The following is a 13,684-nucleotide window of genomic DNA, read 5'->3' as shown; positions in this document are numbered from 1 at the left end:
TCCCTCCTGTACCGAAGAGTTCACATTTGTATTAGGGGATTTCAATCTATCGCCTTCTAAATCCGTGAGCATCATTGGGAAGCTACTTGGAAGAAAATGTTGGAACTAAAGTTGTAGATGTTAAACGACGTTAGCGTGCCTAGCTCCTACATTTAGTACTGGAAGATTGTCAAAATTCAGTGCATAAATCCCTGGATCAACCTAAATGAAACAATATAACATGCAATATAAATATATTAAGAATGTGGACGTGATCAACAAAAAACCTCAGTTGCTAAGGAAATCCAAAAATTTACTTTTTCCGATTCTTATAAAAATGACATAGATGGGTTCGTTACCCTCAGGCAGCCAAAATATGATATGGTTGCTATGGAGATAAAAGCAACAGAAAAGCCGCCATTTTGAAAAAAGCTCTTCTCCGCGATAGAATCAGTTGATTTATGTTGATCGTGTAAAGACTTCCCTACTGCATAAGGGTGCTTTCCTTAGCTTCAGAATCCGCTGGAATTACAGTCATTTGCATTAACGGTTGAAGACTTATGGTGTTAAAGTGTAAATGTTAGTTCCACCTGTGAGAAACTTCTCGTAAAGAATAGCACCAAAGACTTGTTTAACCCCTCTAGATCCTCATTTCTTTGTGCCTATTAAGTTATTTCTTAATTATGGTATGCGTACACAAATACATCAAGAAATAATAATAATTATAAAAAAATACATATTTCCTTCCGTTTTAATTCTTTCACTAGCTAGAACACGTGAAAATGTCTTTAAACTTTGCTTCTTGTTAATTTCTGATTATTTTACATAATTTTATTTTATATATATATTAGAGTTTATGGAACTTGTCAATTCGTGTTAATTTATACATGCTAAGTTGCTGTTGTCTTTCTTTCTGCATTAATGTTTCTTTTCGTATTGCATATGAAATAGCCATAAAATTGGTAAAAATTAAGAAAATCAGTTTGAAAGTTTATGTCCACGTTTGATGCTTTGTTTTACAAAATTAAAATTATACATTTAAAGACCCATCCTGAAGGAAATTGTGTTTCAACATGTTTTTGGGTAAATTTTGTGATATTAAAGTACATATATTAAGAGAAATAAACACCAAAAGTGCATTTATGGGTACTTTTTTTTAATTCTAATTGTTGTGAATCAGGAACAGATGAAAAAAATTTATTTTTTTGAAAATACACTGCTCTGCTGCATTCTGAAGCGTCCACTTGTAGTCGACTAGATCCGTGGACGTCTTCTTTTTCCTCGCATCTGGCTTAAAACTATAAGACTGAATATTTCCAGTGTTGCTCACCATTTTTGTTGCTTTAGTGATGTTAAGTTGGGAGGCCTGTAAGCTAGCAGGAGAGAGTGTAAATAGGTGGATGCCGGGACGTGAGGGTAGGCTCACCTGTCACCTTGGAGGTGAATTACAATTATAGTAGGGCTCATTTGCAGAAACTATGTTCTAGTTTTTAGCTAAAAATGACATAATTATAATTAAAAGTTAAATGAGAACGCTTTTTGGATAAATTAAAATACTATAAATAATGATTATTATTTTGTAAAGTTTGATAAAGAACAGTTTGTTTATACGTTTCTGAAAAGTTTCCATGAACATTTTTTTTAAATTGTGTAGTTTTCTGGTAAAATATGAAGTAAAAGTACTATAATAAGTTGAGCACTGATAGACTTTAACATGATTTGTTGGAGATTCCCTTAAAAACCTGCTTCACTGTTCATGAAGTCAAGAGAAAGGAGTCCGACTAACGCCCACCCTGTGTTTTTAAACCTCCAGGTCGGGTTCTGAGGGGCTGACTGTTGACTGGAAGCGTTTACTGAGGCTGTGTCGGCGGGGGGAGCGCTGTCCGCGGTGCTGAAACGCTGCCCTGATGTTACAGCGGAATGAAACGCTCACTCCTGGTGCAGACAGAGAAGTGTCGCAGCTATAAAGAGGGTGGGCGAACACTAAAAGTACAGCTTTTTTATTACAATATCACTTTTTTATTCATTTATTAATTTTTTTTTACTGTATTTAATCATTTGTTTTCGTCTCCGAGTGGCCCTGCGAGGCGATGTTTTGACTTCCAAAAAGGGCTTATTTAGTTTAAAAAAAAAAATGTTTTTGATTGACAACCAAATTGGCGAATGGCGTTTGTTTGCTATGTCCCGCCCCCTTGAAGAGGAGCCAATCACGTGGGAGAGCCTCCGAGAGCATAAGCGGGTGGACGGAGCCACTCCGCGTATACTTCCGCGTCAGTCAGTGCGCGCGCCGTGTGTAGGCTGAATGGGGATGAAACGCCGAGTGCGGAGAGGTATAGGCACGCTGTGATACGGCCCTATATATATTCGCCGGCAGGACTATCTTCTTTTAAAGACAACCTCCTCCTCGCTTTGGTTTCCACTCAGTGATGTCGCATATTTGTGTGGCGCACCTGTAAAGAGCGAGACAGGCAGAAGCCGGGTGTTTTTTTTTTTTTTTAATTTTTCCTCCCAATGATTTGATTCATTTTTTTTCCTCCTCTTTTCTTCTGTTGTGTTTTTTATTTTCTTTTCGTTTCATGCATTTGCTCAAAGGAAACTCCATTGTCTGTGTTTTTCATTTAATAAATATTTAATTTGCTCATTTTATCTTGTTTGTGTTGGCTTTTATGTTTACAAGTTTGAACTGAGAGAGCGGAATCCGTCATTTTACAGTGTTTTCATTCAGAGATTTGTCCTTTTTTTATTTTTTTACCTCTTTTTTTGCACAAGGACGTCCCTAACTTTCAATTGTAGAAACGGTAAGATATTTTTTGTACATATGTATTTTTTGAAGTCGATTGTTTGAGTGCGGAGCAGATGATGCAGATCCCTGTGCAGTCGCTCCATCTTCTTGCATGCAGACGCGATGGGGGGGCTGCAAGGGGAGAGTCACCGTGCTGCATTCACTGATCTTCAACTCTTGAACTGCCGTGACTTGCAGGACTCGCACATGGGCTTTCCAGACGTGGACTGACGCATTGTTGCTCTGGCGTGGGCAAATTTAGGCCTGGATTTATTTATTTTTATTAATATATTTATTTTTATCTATCTTGTTAAGAAATGTGTATAATTGACTCAATTCCTGGATTTACATTTAATATCAACAATTTTTATTGTGAAAGTGCTGTTTCCACTTCCTTTTTTGAAAACACATTTAAATTAACTGTGCAATATTAATTACTTTTGGGGGTTTTTTGACAAAAAATGGCATCTGTGTAGCTTTCAAGTGCATACCTATATAGGATACAGCAAGGGGAGCCTTTATTGTGCTTACGTGACATCCTCCCTTTAAAATTACGGAAATGTTGACTTTTATTTTGAAAAATCGGACCTAACCAATCGAGGAATTGGGTCTAATCAAATCAAAAGCAGAAAAGAAATATGTGTTTTGTTCTAAATAACTTTTCCATATCACCTAAAACTGTAGTAACAAGCTCACTTTGTGTTAAATGTTCATTTTTGAGTTTTTTTTTATCATAAAAAAAGCGAAACACCTGCAGCAAATCAATTGGTATGGCAGCACTTCCGGGTAGGCGCGTGCTCTTCGCTGATTGGCTGAGGCTCTGATTAGTTTATTTAGCTGGGCAGCTTTCCCGCCTCCGCCCCCTTTCCGCTGCGCCAAGACCGGCGACCAAAAAAGTTGATGTCTGCCGACTCTACTTCATTAAATACCCGCTACGCCGACGCAACACCTCCAGGTAAGACGTGTCCGAAGGCGTGGGGTGAAGTTTTACCGCGGGGTGAACGGCGTCGAAGAAACTCTTCGGCAAAACGAGCCGAGTCACGGGAGCTAGCAAAGCCCACCTAGCTTAAATGTTTTCAAGTTTGCCTCACAGTGCTCTGTGGAAGTCGGGCTGTTGAACGATTTCTCGACCAGCCTTTTTTTTTAATTATTAAAAAAAAAAAAAAAACAAACTTTATTTGTAGTTGCAGCTTAACATTTTGGTGTCCTACAGGTTGGGGACATTTTTTTTAAGTCCGCCATGTCATACTGGGCTAAACACCGCCGCTTTGTGGTGGAAGGAAAGCACGACATCGAATCGCACAAATTATAACAAAATATTAAAATTTCCGTCAGTTTTGATGCCAAAAAGTCGTAAAATAAGTCAAATGTCAAATGTGAGCATGGCTGCATAGTTTGGTTGCAGCAGCACAGGTGTGGCTAATTAGCTAATCAAGCAAAGTAGCAGAGCAGATGAATACAAATGAGTGAAACGGTTTTCCTTGAACATGTACATATTTCACTAATTTAATATATATATTTTTTGTTTAAAAGTAAGCTTGCATAAGGTGTATTTTTTTCAAAAAATGTCAAAATCCTTGTTTTAATTTTATTTTTCTTTTTACAAACTTGCTTTAATTTAATATAAAATATTAAGACTTTAACTTATTTATATGAATAAACAAATGTTTGTTTCCAAGTTAAGCTTTAAAATGCTTGTTTAGCCTGTTAAAGCATACATTTCCACCATTAAAAAACATTTTTGCCAAAATAAAGTAATTTGAAGCCTTTATAGTTAAAATTAATTCTATACCTGTTGTCCAATTATCAATAAGAACACACACATGCAATACAATAAAAAATGCAGTGCCAGGAGTGCAAAACAGTCATAAAAAGCCTGATTAATAAGGCGGAAACAAATGTAAAAATCAAATAATTAAAAAAAATGGCAAATTGTAAACAACACAAAATATAAGTTGGCTAAAGCAATTTGCTGAATGTTGCTACCTAAAGATTAATGTTTTAAGTATTAAAACTTGTATGTTACTATTAAAAGAAAAAGTTAGTGTTCAAAACTCTTCTCCAAGTAGGCGTTTTCCCTGCACTGTCACAATAGCTTTATTCTAATGAAGTGGATGCAGATCTGGTTGCAAGCATGCGATGGATAAATGCTGCTTTCAGGCTTTTTCGTCCCCCTCCCCTCCTCTTCTTCTGTTCATGCAGCATCAACAGTTTTAACAACCGCTGAGGACAAGAGATAAGTGCGCTTGTCTTTACGTTTCAGGCCCCTGCACTTGCATTTCTAAATGTAGCTTGCTGACAGCAACCGAAAATGCAGCACAGGAAGGGCCACGCGTCACTCTGTGCTGTGCAGCAGCGTGTACCGCTGTCAGGGAAAAAAGGGTTGGTTGGTGTGTGCTCGGTGGTGAGAGGTTGTAGTTTGTCCTCCTTTTGTCCTTTGTCTTATCGTCATGGTGACGCATCCTGATCAGGGTGGAGAAGTTGCTCTTGACTTTGGAGACGATTTCTACAAAATAGTCCATATGGATTTATTACTGAAGCTCGATTAAAGTGATCTATTTGGATCATAGCAGCTTCTATTGGTTGCAGCACAACCTGCCATCATTCGAGTCAAGTTATTAAAGCTGTCAGTGTCAATCTGTTTTTAACCCTTGGTAGTCCGGGGCCTTACTCCATGAGTTTGCTCTTTGAATTTACCTTTCAAGCTGTTTCCGTGTGGCAATGCTTGACTTTCATCTTTTAAGTACAACCTCAGCTTCTTTTTTTATTTATTTTACAGGTATATTTTTGAATATATTGCAAAGTAATACTACAATGAACCTGGAGCTGTTGAAAAACACATCTGAGTGATACATTTATCCTTTTTTTTTTTTTTACTGAAAAATCACAAATTGAGATCAGTTTTTGATTTATAACGAGAAGATCAAACACGTGGAGACAAAATGAAAATGTATAAATCCATAAACAAAGCAATGACAAGGTCAGAATATTGTGAAGCGCCAATATAAGTTATAAGGATTTATTTCAAAGGGTTTCACAGTTAAAGATTGAATTTGTTTTCAGCCAAAAGTTTCAAAGCAAGACATATTTTTTTAATCATTCATGTTGAGTTTTGAAGGGAAAAAAATGCTAATGGAGGGGGTGTTGGTGTCATAAACGGTCTGAGCTCAGAGACTACTGAGGGTTAAACTGCTTTTGTTAAATGGAAAAAAACCCCAAAAACTTGAATTTTGGTTAAGATCATGTCACGGCTCGGTTTTTCCTCACCTGTAAAATTAGAGTAATGTACTCCTGAACCCAAACTGATTGCAAAAGGTAAAGTCGGTTTCCTTGCATGTGAACTCTTTGACTTTAGAGCGGAGCTCGATGTGACGTTTATTAAATTTTTGCTCGCATTCCCACGAGAAACCTTGTTTACATGCCACTACCTGAGAGGGAGTGAGATTGATCTTGGAGTGGAGCTGCAACTGCTGTGAGGAAAGGGTGGTGCTGCATCTGAAGAGGGGGAATGCATACAAATACATGAGTCATCTTTTCACCACCAACTAGCCAACTTACCAATTTTCCCTTAACGTAGTGACTTTTTACCGTCTCTTATTGTGCAGAAATGATCTATATTATTAAAAAAAGTTGCTGATCATAACAAAATGCTATTTTTCTTGTCTTATATTAGCAGTTTTATCAATGAATGTTAGCCATTAAGGACAAATATCTTTCTTTTTCTGTGAGGATAACCATTAAATGTTAACTCCTCTAAAAAGTGTGTTTTCGTGACTAAAAGATACGATTTTCACTGCATTACATCTTCTCGTCGTTAAGAGAATCAGTACCTTTTGTGTCTCTGCTTTTGCTTTGTGGTAGCGAGTGTGTGGGTTAGCGATCACGTCTTGTTTTCAGCTGATGTTCTGAACTGTTATTTGGGCTTTTAGTTTTCAAGGACAGCTTGTGCATGTCAGTGGATGCACTTAGAAGTTCTTTACTCTGCAGCTTGTCACGCATACTTGGTCGATTTAATCCTCAGAGGAGTGAGGAGAAGAGATTCGTGCCTCCTCGCGTTGAGTGCTCTGTCACATCAGTGCACGCTGATCTCACTGTTGGTTTCGTTTGTCAACCTAAAGAAAATAAATGTTAGTTTTTTTTGGCAGTTTTCTTTTTAGATCAATTTTAAGTCATTTTGGTTCAAGTTCATGACTAAGTTAGCTTAGATCTATTAGTTTTTTGCTGTCAAATCTTGATCCATATTTACATTTTTATTTAATAAACCAACCTGATTGAACAGTTTAAACTTTATATTTTAGGGTTAAGATACTTGTTTAGCTTAATGTGTAAAATCTTAATTGTAGATTAGTTAGACCTTTAAAGTTCCACTCCGAATAATATTTTGATCTATTGTAAAATTGTTCCCAGTGGTCTTTTAATCATGATTGAGCTGTAAAACTGTAGGTTTTTAGGTCATAGCTTGGCCGGCACAATAAATCAAACATTTATTGACATTGCAATATCAGGTTATGTGATACGTGTATCGCAAAAGACGGGGTAAACCACAATAGGTACTTTACATGTTTGCTTAGACACACCCTACTTATAGTCTTTGCAATTCCTGTCCATATTAGTTTTGGCTAGTACTACCAGAACGGTAAGTCATTACTCTTTGGCGTGTTTCCCCAACAAGTTCCAATCCGTCTCCTATTGAGATAACTTGCAATATAACTTAAAACTGTTGCAGTGAAATGGAAATTATTTGTTTATTGTCACTATATATGTATCAGAAGTAATATCATCGGCATATTGATTACTAATATTGTACATTGCAAGTTTTCCTCATATCATGCAACCCTAGGTCCTGCATAGTGGCAATAGTTCATTAGACCTCTTAATTGGAAGTAGGCCTTTGTCGATATCCCATCATCCCTTGATTTACACTCTCTCCCGCTAGCCTACAGCCCTTTACAACTTCAAGCTAACATTAACGATGCAACAAAAATAGCGAGAACTGTCGGAGCTATCAGCCGTACAGTTTTGAACCAAATTCCAGCTCTAACGAGCAAAATGAAGATGTTAATCTATTTGTGTGCATCTAGTAGCGTGAATTTCTTTCTTCTTCACAAAGGAGAACTTTTTCAAACTGTATTTTTTTCATCTCCTTCTGAATCAATCCCATTTGAATAAAGAAATGCCCAGAAATTATGTTTTAATCAGAAATTTGTTTATACTGTACATGTCCTCCATCCAAAAAAAGACAAGTTAAAAAGACATTTTTTATTGGAGTTAAAGTTAGTTCCTTTCATGAATATCCTGACACATATTTTCCAATTTACACGCAAGTTCTTGTTTTCGTCTAAACTATAACAGTTTCGTCTGTAGATGGAAAATCAAGTTAGCTATAAAAACCTCCCCACATTGAGGTGAATTTACAAGAGTCTTACAGTTAAAACTTCAGAGAAAAGCAGCTCACGTCATGCTAATGTTAGGCCCAGGTCTATAATCAGCTATTTAAGACTTAACCATCAAGTATTTAGAAGGATGGAGCTCAAAATATAACAGGCCTCAATCTTAACTTCAAGTGTGTATAAAATCTGAATAGTAATTTTTCACAATTTCATAAAACTTCTTTCTAAAATGTGTCAATTTTACTTGAAACTATGGCATATACATGTGCTGTTTCAGGCTATGCAGCTGCTGCTAACCAATGAACAACTGAGTTTATTTTTTTGTAGTCAAGTGAAAGTTAAAATGACATTAGAAACAGTTTCTGCAGGACCTGTACACAAAACTGCAATATAAAACTAACGATATAGTTGTTGCATTCATGATATATTTGGTTATTTCCATTTTTCTTTGCCAGTTTTATTTAGCTGAAAACTATTTGCCAGGCCAGCCAAACTTTAGAATAATATGTCTGCATCGGCTGTATCTGTAAAGCCATCTCCAAACATTTTTTTATTGTAATATTTACAAGTGAAAATTGTCTCTTTTGTCAAATTTAGATTGTATCTTGTATAGTTTTAGATGTGTAACTGTAAAAATGTTGATGTATAAAATTTATTAGAGTAAATATCAAATGAGTTGGGTTTAAAACTGACAGATTTTTGTGGTTTGTTGTGGCCTCCCCTATGAGACTTTCATAAAATACTAGTCACTTTTTGTTGTTATAGGACGTGCTGCACAAATACCTTAAACATTGTAACACAAAATTATTTTTTTTCTAAAAATTAACCTGTAAAATAAATGTTCTTGTGATATCACCTTTGCTATGATATCCAGTAATATATACAATGGTTGTACTTTACGTCTAATACATTATATGTAATAATAGTTTGAGAGTCTAAATTACACTTTTAGTTCAACTTTGTAGTGAATAAAAACTATCAGTAGCTGTGTCTACATGCACTCAAGTAATCGGAATAAACTCCTGATCAGGATAAAAATGTGTCATGTAAACACGCCAATCAGAATACTCTGACCCGATCAGACTTTTCTGTATCAAAATTTTCTTCCAGTTGAGAGAGGGGGTTGAGCAGATTGTTGATCCGATCGTGGTGCATGTAAGCAATGTGTTCCGAATGTGGGTTATTACTGAACTGGATTTTACGTCATGCGTAGATGGTGTGTGTTCCAGAATGTGCTTTGGAGCGCAAACAGGACCAGCCAGCTACACAGCGCGAGCGAACCATGTCTCAGAGCAAAGAACCGGGCTTTTGTTGCTTAATTTCTGCGATCAATGCTTTGCTTTGTGTGCACTCTGATGGAGGCTTCGGAGCGCAGTTGAACTCAGGAGAACCACGTTTCCAAGCAACTTTGGGACTGTGTATGAGGCTTTGGATTTAGAAACGCCACTCCGCGCAATCCTGAGAAACCGCGCAAACAATTATATGAATTCGTGTTACCAGTTCTGTCCAGAAAAGCATTAAAGTGGATGTTATTCCCATGCATTTACATGCGGCCGAGATGAACATTGCTGCTTTGCCCGCACGTATTTTAAGCACGTCCCGTCCAAGGCTAAATATCTAACTTTAACCCTTCCTCCGGGTCCTTGCTGCCAAGAATAAAACACTGGCCGCACGGATTTAGAAAATTATGTCTGAACAGTCACTTAGAAATATTATTATTATAATGGTACGCTTACAATATCATCCCGGTCTAAGCTGCAGCTTTGTTTGTTTCCAATTGAACTCACCATTTCTTCTGATTCTTAGTTATTTATTCCGATTGAAAGTGTGGCATATGTCAACAGTTTTTCAGGGCCAATATACACGGCTCAATTCTAATCCGATCTTTGATCCGAGGAATCCCTATGCTATCCTAGGCATGTTTACATTAAAATTGGGGACATCTGGACCCCGCAGGACAGAATGCTGAAAACTTTTTTTTTTTTTTTATCTTCTCTGGTGTCCATGGCAGACATAAAATCATGTCCACTTTTGTCATGGGAGGCATCCCACATCAATATAAAGGTGGGGTCATCAGGTAAACACAGCTAGTGTTTAATCATGAAGCCTCCTAAACTGGTTAATCTTCATAACAACATTGCTCTAATTTTTTATTTTGCATTTGATATCAAAACAAGTGAAACTTGTATTTCAGGGAAAAGTGCCATAAAATAAAACAGCGGCTATATTACTGAAAGTAAATGGTACTTTAGCTTAAATGTGAAATAAAATCACAACATGTTATTAGTCCATCCATCTCAGCAGTGTGACTTCTGATTGGTGTTCTAGTTGAACTAATATTACTAACGTTTATGTACTGGATTACATAATAAAGTAATTTTGATTTGGTCTTACATAATTGGCTCACAGTAGTGTTTTTTTTGCATTCACTTTATGTAGATTTGGAGTTGACTAGCATGATAACATTATTCAACAAATTTACTAAGAATGCCACAATTCTCAGTTTAAAACTGACCTGTATATTACACCATTGAACAAAATCGCTATGGAATTGAACTGTGTACCTACCGTACACTTGTGTTGAAAGTCTCAAACACATGTTGTGTGAAGTTTAAAAATAATTTGTTGTCTTACCACCCAAATCAAAGTTTTATTTTCTTGTTTACTGGCTTATGAGCAAATAATAAAACCAAAGAAAAATGTTTTTTTTTTGGTTTTTGTTTTGTAATACACTAAACATATATTAAATCGAAACAACAAAACTGTGACCCAAAAAGTGAGGTATGAACCAAATCTGGGAAAGTGAATCCCCAGTGCTGACAGTTTACCAAAAATAGTCAATTTTAATTCAAGGTTGAGATTATTACAAACTCAATTGCTACATATCTAATTTATCTAAGTTTTATATTTTCAGTCATTAAAACAAACTGTTTAAATGCTCGTTTTGTATACGACAAAATTACAATGACACAACATATCCATTCAAATGTCTGCAGAAACATACGCAATATTACAGAACTGCAAATCTTTGGAGGCTGTTTTTTCTGTTTGAAATATTTCCGTGAAGGTTTTTGAGTTTCTATTTGATGATGTCAAGTAGGAATAGTCTTTGTCAATGAAAAAGTTTTCCAATTCAGTAAAGAAAAAATACTGAATGTACAAAATACTTTAGTGTCAGTCTGTTTTGTTCAAGTGAGAAGCTTAGATATTATAGGAGATATTACAACTGGACTGGAGGAAAAGACCCTGTCAGTAAAAGAGATTTTGATTGAAAAGGTTTTTTATTTTGTCTTTTTGACTGATTTTTGACACGAATGAAGCAGTGATAAAAAAGTTCAGTGTTGAGTGTATTTGTGAAGGTTGCAGACTGATGTAGATTGAACAAAACATATTGACTTTAAATAATATTAGTTTTACTGTGGAAAGCTATAAAGGAGGGCACAAGAACGTCTAGAGCTGAACAAATATTTATTTTTCCATTTCTATCAACTTAAGACGAGTATTTTTTATTTTTTTATTTTTTTTTATAGAAACCCTGCCTTTTTTGTAATTATCAGGTGTGTTTAGCCAAAAAAGAGCTTTAATTGCCGGTTGGTTGGAAAACATGCATAACACCGGCCCTCAAGGTCTCAAGTTTGACACTCCTGTTATAAAGCATTCATTAATACAGCAAGTTTTGTGTTCACCGGATGTGTAAATTTAATGGAGAACCAAAAATTGCTTTTTTTTTCTCTGGATTGTTAGTAGGGCTGTCACAAATGATTAGTTTAATAGTCAACTAATCACCAATTATTCATACCCAAAGTGGATGTAAAGCACACATCTTAACCATCATTAACTTTAAACTAACTAAAAATAAAGACAATTAAGACAATAGTTTATTAAACTTTTAATGAATAATGCAGCCTCTTTCTTTCTTTAGTTTCTGGTATTAAAACAACTTAAATCAAGTGAGGTTAGCATCTGAAACAAGATTAAGATAAAGTTTTGGTCTCACTGTCTCAAATATGAAAAAGTGCATTTTTTTGGTACTGAACAATCTTTGTTAAACTTTTTTACACTTTGACTCCATATACTATAAAGTAACAACTAATGGACTATTAAATTAGTGGTCGACTATTTTAACAGCCTTAGTTGTTTTTGTATTTGGCATGAAACTCACCATTGCTGAATCCTGGTGGAGTAGATGCAGATGTTTGCCTTGATTTAAAGCAGCAAGTTCATTTTCATCTTCATGAAGTGGTCAAATATATGTAGGTGAATAGAAACTAGTAATATACCGTCTGAGGATGTTGTTCAGTTGAGTCAAAGGGCTCAGAGAAAGGCGGAAAACTCATTCGTTCAATTTGTTTCAGATTTAAGGTCAGTGCATGTCGATGCATTCCTGGTCACCTCTTTGCTTGATGCTGCTAATGAAATATTGTGAAGTTGATACGTTTTGGCAAAAAATTCACAAGTGGATGTTTGTGAAGCTGTTTCAGTATTTTTACAGCATATATATATGTGATTTAAGTCGGTCCCTGCACTTAAATATACTTTAAAAAGATCATCCTTGATGTTTTCATCAAAAGAGAGAATTGTCGATCAAAACATAAATGTGTGCAATGTAGTTGAGGTTATGCTTTTAAAATGTAGTTAATAGAAGTCACGATCTCTTCGTGAAGCATGGGCCAGCCTTCACGATAAAGGAGTGTTTTTCTAACTTCACAAATTGGTGATTATGCATGTTCCTAATCAAGGCAGGCACTCAAATCTGCATGTTTTTCTGCTCCAACATAACTGGCACGGCTCTTTGGATTGCTGTCAGGCTTCTGTGGAGCTTGATGAGATGTGTGCTGGAGCAGGAAAATGAGTAGAACAAGTTTGAAAAAAAAAGAGGTTTTCTAACCGGTCTTAAATGAAGTCTAACCGCAGTTCATGGTTGAAGAGAGCAGAAGCTGTTAGCTGTAGTGCAGAAGTTTCTATTTTTGGAGAGGTTACGCAGTTGGTGGGCTTTAACCTTGGTTTAGGGGCATGCCACTGATTCAGATGACTCATGTGTTTTTGCTTGTGTAATGCTGTGTTGACACACTAGTTCATTCAAGTAACTGAAAGTTGCAGTGGGGATTGCTATTTTTGATGAACCAGAAATGACTGTTCAATTCCTTTTTCCTTTTAATAGACTTCCTTTGACATTCTTGAAACTTTCACATTTTCATTTGAATATTATCCTGCTTCTGTTATGACAGTAGGTTGTTGATGTTGGTAAATTTGACTCAAAATGTAGTTTATTTTAGTCTTAGTTGATTTATTATATTAAAAACCTCGATTGAAGAAAATTCTGGGCATTAAAGTGTCATATTTTATTGAAAAGCTCTATACCCATAAAACTATTAGTTTACCCATTATTGAATTGGTTCTTTCAGTGGTTCTGTGATGTCTTTTTTTATTTTTTATTGTTTTTGGTGTGTTGGATGTAATTTTAGGGAGAAAAAAGAGCTATAATCTCCAAAAGCTTCAGAATGACACCAATTAAGCTGTTAGTTTTTGTGCA

General features: G+C 35.9%; 1 protein-coding gene across 10 annotated transcripts in view; it reads left to right on the top strand.

Annotated features, from left to right (window-relative positions):
* The window catches only part of elavl2 (ELAV like neuron-specific RNA binding protein 2), a 39,833-nt gene that overhangs the window by 1,152 nt on the left and 24,997 nt on the right, over positions 1–13,684 (top strand). For 4 of the 10 annotated variants that reach the window (XM_024287848.2, XM_024287846.2, XM_036216586.1 and 1 more), the window contains one exon: positions 1,793–2,777. The exons of 2 other annotated variants lie outside the window; for them this stretch is intronic. The gene's annotated coding sequence lies outside the window, so the exon portion shown is untranslated. Of the gene's footprint in view, positions 1–1,735; positions 2,778–3,504; positions 3,717–13,684 lie in introns of those variants that run through there. 4 more of the 10 variants (XM_024287843.2, XM_024287845.1, XM_024287847.2 and 1 more) reach the window with 4 other exon arrangements.

The sequence above is a fragment of the Oryzias melastigma genome, linkage group LG18, assembly GCF_002922805.2.
Source record: "Oryzias melastigma strain HK-1 linkage group LG18, ASM292280v2, whole genome shotgun sequence".
In the NCBI taxonomy this organism is placed as follows: domain Eukaryota; kingdom Metazoa; phylum Chordata; class Actinopteri; order Beloniformes; family Adrianichthyidae; genus Oryzias; species Oryzias melastigma.
Note: the sequence above shows the minus strand (reverse complement) of the source record. Positions and strands in the feature narration are given on the sequence as shown.